This window comes from Petromyzon marinus, unplaced genomic scaffold (genome assembly GCF_048934315.1).
Source record: "Petromyzon marinus isolate PM22_M1 ecotype Great Lakes invasive population unplaced genomic scaffold, UKy_Petmar_22M1.pri1.0 PM_G_Scaffold_41, whole genome shotgun sequence".
Taxonomy (NCBI): domain Eukaryota; kingdom Metazoa; phylum Chordata; class Hyperoartia; order Petromyzontiformes; family Petromyzontidae; genus Petromyzon; species Petromyzon marinus.
This window is the reverse complement of record NW_027422993.1, coordinates 797,117-803,307: the sequence shown is the minus strand read 5'-3', so window position 1 is coordinate 803,307 and position 6,191 is coordinate 797,117. Positions and strand designations below refer to the sequence as shown.

General features: G+C 61.2%; 1 pseudogene; it reads left to right on the top strand.

The window, feature by feature from the left end:
• The first annotated feature begins 429 nt into the window (after positions 1-429).
• On the top strand, positions 430-772 carry LOC142917098 (DNA-directed RNA polymerases I, II, and III subunit RPABC4 pseudogene; annotated as a pseudogene).
• The last annotated feature ends 5,419 nt before the right edge of the window (positions 773-6,191 follow it).

Here is a 6,191-nt window from a genome sequence, read left to right as displayed (position 1 = left end):
GCTACCCGTCGGAGGCCGTTTGACTGTGGGAAGGGCTGCGTGCAGATTCAGCACTTGTCGTAGTTATAAAGAAAAAAGAGCGAGAGAGCCAAATGGAGTAGGAAGAGAGGGGGCAGAGAGAGAGAGGGGGGGGGGGGGCGGAGAGGGGGTAGAGAGAGAGGAGAGTCAGAGAGGGGGGTAGAGAGAGAGGGGGGGCAGAGAGGGGGGTAGAGAGAGAGGGAAGGGGAAATAAACATTTTTTGGGTCTTTCATTTAAAGGGGGGGGGGGGGGGGGTTACATAAAGCAAAACATTAAAAAAACGAAATAATGAACGGAGCAAAGTGCCGACTACACCGAGCATCTTCTTGTTTCTTCTGATCGTAAAAAAAAAGAGAGGGGAGAGAGAGGGGAGAGAGAGGGGTGCGAGAGAGAAGCGCGTGACCCACGTGCGCCAGCAGGGAGCTTCCCTATACCGACTGCGCTCACATGGATTCTAACAAGGATGCACAACCAGCAAAGCAACAACCGATGATTTACATTTGTGGAGAGTGCCATACCGAAAATGAAATTAAGGCAAGGGATCCAATCCGATGCCGAGAGTGTGGATACAGGATAATGTACAAGAAAAGAACCAGAAGATTGGTCGTGTTTGATGTGCGTTGAGCGCAATGTCAAGGAGATGTCTGGATTTCAATGGCTGTCGACAGAAGTTATGTTGTTTTTTTGTGTATGCCAGATGCGGTCCGTTATTTTTCTTTCCTGTATTTGCGTGAATAAAATTTTTGTTGTAAATCTTGAAAAAAAAAGAGAGGAGAGAGTGAAGAGAGAGAGGAGTGAGTGAAGAGAGAGAGAGGAGACTGAGACTCTCAGTCGTGCCACTGCATCGCCAATGCCGACAAACGAAGGCGGATCACAACCTGTGCCGGCTAGAAGACCTACTGGAGGTGGCCTTCGCAAATGTAAAGAGGAAGGTGCTCTACTCCTACATGGTCTGGTTCCACCAACAGGACACCCTGAGGAGCCACAAGGACCATGCCTGGAGGAAAGCCCTGCCCTTTGTCTCTCCGGAGAGGCCTCGCTGGAGGCAACTCTACTGCAGACCGACGTACAACCGCATCGGCGACCTCAGCTGGAGCATCGCCCACGGCACCGTCACCACCAACATCTCCCTAGCGCGCTTCACCGACACGTCCCCAGAGTGCCGGTTCTGCGGTAAATTGGAGACGGTGGCGCACTAATACGTGGAGTGCAAGAGCCTGGACTCGCTGTTCAAGGTCCTGAGAAACATCCTCCTAAGGTTCAGCCTCCACTTCTCCCCGACGGTCCTCATCTTTGGATACCCGAAGGGTGACGGACCCCAACATCTTCAGGGGCTGGTCAATGTGCTCTTCGGCTACGCCAAGCTCGCCATATACAGGGCGAGGAAGGTGGCCCTGGAGGGGCAACGTCCAGCTAGCAGCCTGGGCATCTTCCGCGCTCTGGTCGGAGCCTGGGTGTAGCTGGTGTTCCGCCACGCGCGGCTGACCCACACCGTGCCGGCCTTCAAGGAGCAGTGGGCGCTGGAGGAGGCCGTGTGCTCGGTGGCAGATGACGGAGACCTCTGCATGCAGATCTAAGCTACTCGTCGGAGGCCGTTTGACTGTGGGAAGGGCTGCGTGCAGATGCAGCACTTGTCGTAGTTATAAATAAAAAAGAGCGAGAGAGCCAAATGGAGCAGGTAGAGAGGGGGCAGAGAGAGAGGGGGGCGGAGAGGGGGTAGAGAGAGAGGAGAGGCAGAGAGGGGGGTAGAGAGAGAGGGGGGGCAGAGAGGGGTAGAGAGAGAGGGAAGGGGAAAGAAAAAAATGTTGGGTCTTTCACCTAAAAGGGGGGGGGGGGTTACATAAAGCAAAGCATTAAAAACGAAATGATGAACGGAGCAAAGTGCCGACTAAACCGAGCATCTTCTTGCTTCTTCTGATCGTAAAAAAAAAAGGAGAGAGTGGAGAGAGAGAGTGAAGAGAGTGAAGAGAGAGAGAAGAGAGTGAAGAGAGAGTGAAGAGAGTGTAGAGAGAGAGGAGAGTGTGAAGAGAGAGAGAAGAGAGTAAAGAGAGAGAGAAAGTGAAGAGAGAGTGAAGAGAGAAGAGAGTGAAGAGAGAGAGAGTGAAGAGAGACTTTTGACTTTTTAGTCGCCTTTATTCAGGCTTCCTGCTGTACGTGCAGCGGAGCCTTGGTGTGGTAATACAAATCAGCCAGCGACTCATTGGGGGAAAACAAAAACCACGCTGGGCGGCGGCACTCACGCCGTCACCCACAGCAAATCAGTGGAAAAGAAAACTCCCGTGTCCAAATGCGCTCAGGCATCATCCACGCCAGGCGCGTGGTGGGGGGCGTCAGGGGGGGGCAGGGGGGGGGAGGGGGGGGAGGGGGGGGGAGGGTCGGGGAGGGGGTCAAACGTAAAGACAAGCGCGCCCCGTTCAACTCGGCACAGGGCGGTCCTCGCGCGCCCCCACTTCGCCAGGAATTCGCCCTTCCCGCCGGTGTGCATGTAATATGCGAACTCGAGTCCGAGCTACGCCTTCACTAGGGCCTGGGTTGCCGCCAGCACCCCGCCGCCACCGCCGTCTCCCTCCAGCTTCCGTTTGCGCGTCATGTATATAGCCAATTTGGCCTGAGCATACACGAAGTTTGCGACGTCTCGTTTGTCGCTCGTCTCCCCTCTCACCCCGTACACGAAACTGTTCTCCCGGAGTGGGATGTCCAGCCTCTCGAATGTCCGCGCTATAAAACGAAACAACGGCGCCAGCCTCTTGCATTGGAGGTACTGGTGAACGATGTCCTCCGTCTGTTCGCAAAATGCACACTTGTCCGAGGCCCCCGGCGCGACCCGGCTCACCCACACTGCGGTTGGCAGAGTCTGGGGCACCAGCCTCCACTGTAGGTCTCCGCATTGCTTGGTCGTGGGGGGGCGGTAAAGGTCCCGCCACTGGGGGGGGGTCGTCGCACAGCACTGCGAAGTGCCCTCTCCACTTCGTGTCCGCCAGGTCGCCCAGGTCCCCGCTGAGCAGGGCCCTGACACAGACGGCGTAGACGCTCTTCTTGTGCGCGACTTTCAACGGCATGCCCCTGCACCCCTCCACCTTCAACAGCTTCCCGGCGTCCTCGCGGCCGGGGGGGGGGCGTGGCAAGAGAGAGCCAGCGGGGGGGAGGAAGGGCCCTCCCCACCGCCCGCGTTCTCCAGTCTCACCGCGAGTCCCCGCATCGTTCGCAGGACTACCCGGAGCACCCCGGCACCCGCGAGCACTGTGCGGAGCCCGGCCGCCTCCGCGATCGCCAGCGCCGTCCGCCACGACCGCCGGCCGGGGTTCAGCAGGTCGCCGACCGTCCTGACGCCCCCCGCCACGAACCGCAGGGCCAGGGTGCGTTCCGCGCTCAGTCCCTGGAAAGGATGGTTAGCAAACAGCGGCTCCCTCACAAAGAGGGCCGCGCCGTACCCCTCGGGGAGCCTAGCCCACTCGATGCTGCGCCACGCGTCGAGGAGGCTGCGGTAGTAGGTCGATAGCGGGGCTTGGTCGACGAGCCCCATGTCGGTCAGGAAGAGCTCCTGGCCGTACCCAAGCCGCCCGGCCTGTCTCAGCAGGCCGAGGGCCAGGGACCGCCAGGGCTGCTCCCCCTCCCCGTACACCAGACGCTGTATGTGTTGGATTCTGAAAGCCATCACCCGGCTGGCGACACTGACAAGGCCCTGGCCTCCCTCCTCCACCGGCAGACAGAGGACGCCCGGCCTCTGCCAGTGCCGCCCGTGCCAAACGAAGGAAGTGAAGGCGCTCTGCGCTCGAACCATCAGCCACTCCGGCGGGTGGAGCACTTTTGCTTTGTGCCATAACAGAGCCGCCGCCAGGTTGTTCACCACGAGGACTCTACCCCTATACGACATCTGTGGAGAGAGCCTGGCCCACGTTTTCAGTTTCTCCGAGATTTTGTCTGCCACTTCGGCCTAATTCTTCGCCTCGGTGGCGGGGTCACCCAGGTGCACCCCGAGGTACTTGACGCCCCCCGTTCCCCACTCCACACCTCACGGGAGCGCCAGGGCGCGCACCGCACCCCTTGGCCCCAGGGCCAGCGCCTCACACTTCGCCCAGTTCAGCCTCGCAGAGGAGGCGCCTTCGTAGAGGCGGACCGCCCCGCGGACCGCCTCCACGTCACGCGCATCTTTAATCACCACACAGAGGTCGTACGCCGAGAGCCGGACCTCGGCGGTTCCCGGCCCCGGAATCTGGAGGCCAGACAGGGTGCGCCTCAGCCTGCACAGGAGCGGCTCGATGGAGAGCGCGTACAGCAGTCCCGAGAGTGGGCACCCTTGCCTGATCCCCCTCGTGACTGCCAGAGGGGCTCTGAGTTTATTGTTCACCTTCATCAGGCTCGACGCCTTTGTGTACAGGAGCCTTATGTACGCCACGAACTGTTCGCCAAACCCAAAGGCTTTGAGCACTGCGTACAGGTACCCGTGGTCCATCCGATCAAACGCCTTTTCCTGATCCAGGAAGAGGAGGCCCGTTTCTATCCCGTGGGCCGTCGCCAATTCCACCACGTCCCGTACTACGGCTATGTTGTCGTGGATGGAGCGCCCCGGAACGCAGTACGTCTGGCCAGACTGTATCACCCTCCCGGCCGTGCTCTTCAGCCGGTTGACCAGCGCCCTGGCCACTATTTTGTAGTCCGTGCAGAGGACGGACACCGGCCGCCAGTTGGCGATGCAGCCGAGGTCCCCCTTCTTGGGCAGCAGCGTCACCACCGCCCTCCTGCTGCTGTGCGGCATCTCTCCCGCCGCTAGGCTCGCGTTCAGGACCTCGCTCAGGGAAGGCCTGAGTTCGCTCCAGAAGACCTTAAAGAACTCGGCCGGCAGGCCGTCGATCCCCGGCGTCTTCCCCGCAGCGAGGCCCCTCACTGCCACCTCCAGCTCCCGGAGGGTGAGCGCTCCCTCCAGCTGCTCCCTCGCGGGGGGGGGGGGGGGGGGTCAGTGTGGGGACGCCCTCCAGTAGTTCGTTCAGGGCTTCCCCTTGGACGCCCTCCGCGGTGGTCAGCGCCTCAAAGAAGCCCTGGACTACCCCTGCGATGCCCGCGTCGCTGGTGTGAGTCTCTCCGCCGGGGGCCTGTAACCTGGAGACGACGTTCCTGGTACTCGGCCGTCCCCCTTGCCTGAAGAAGAGTTTTGTCGGCGCGTCCATCTGGACGAGATGCTGCATCCTTTGCTTTAAGAAAGCCTCATAGGCTGCCTGGTCCGATACTGCCCTGAGCAGCCGCTGCTGCTCCAGGAGTGCGTGGTGGGTTACCCTGGCCTGGGGCGAGCCCAGCTCTGCCTCCAGCGCCAGCAGCTCGTTCCACAGTCGGTCCTCCTCCCGCCCGACCGCCGCGTGCTGGCTCGCGAAACGCCGGCACAGCGTCGCCACCTGGGCCTTCCCGTTATCCCACCATTGTAGGGGGGACTCAAAGGCCCCCCTGCGCGTTTCCCACTCCCTCCAGAGGGCCCTGAAGGCCGCCTGGAAGTCGGCGTTCTCCAGTAGACGCAGGTCGAGTCGCCAGTACGGGCTGCGCCGCTCGACCAGGGGGGGGTGCAGCCGTGCGGTGACCTTGTGGTGGTCAGAGAAACCCGTCGGGACCACCCGACTCTCGCCGAGCAGGTTGGCCCGGTCCCGGCTGATGCAGAGGCGGTCGAGCCTCGCGAGGCTGATCCGCCCCTGAGCGCCGCACCTGCACCACGTGTATTGGCGCTGCACGGGATGTTGGAGGCGCCACGCATCAAGCAACCGCTGTCTGTTCACGATTTCGGCCAGTGCCCTCGCGGCCTCCGGGTGGGGTTCAACGCTGTTGTGGTCGAGGGCCGGGTTTAGGGTGCAATTAAAATCCCCGCCTACGACGGTGATCACCCCGTCCACGGCGGCCTCCCCCAGTGCGTCCCGCAGTGCGCCCGCGAAGAATGACTCCCTGTCACGGCTTGAGCTCGGCGCGTACACATTGACGAGCCTCAGCCTGGTGCCGGCGAGCGCGATGTCCGCCGTGACCAGGTGTCCTCTCACCGCTTCCGTAAAGGTCACGCTGTCCGGGTTCAACTTCGGGCTGCAGACTATCGCGACCCCCGCCCTGCCCGCCTCCCCGTGACTAAAAAACGTCCAGCCTCCCAAACGGTGCTGCCGTTGGGCCAGCAGCGCGGGGTCGAGATGAGTCTCCTGCAGCA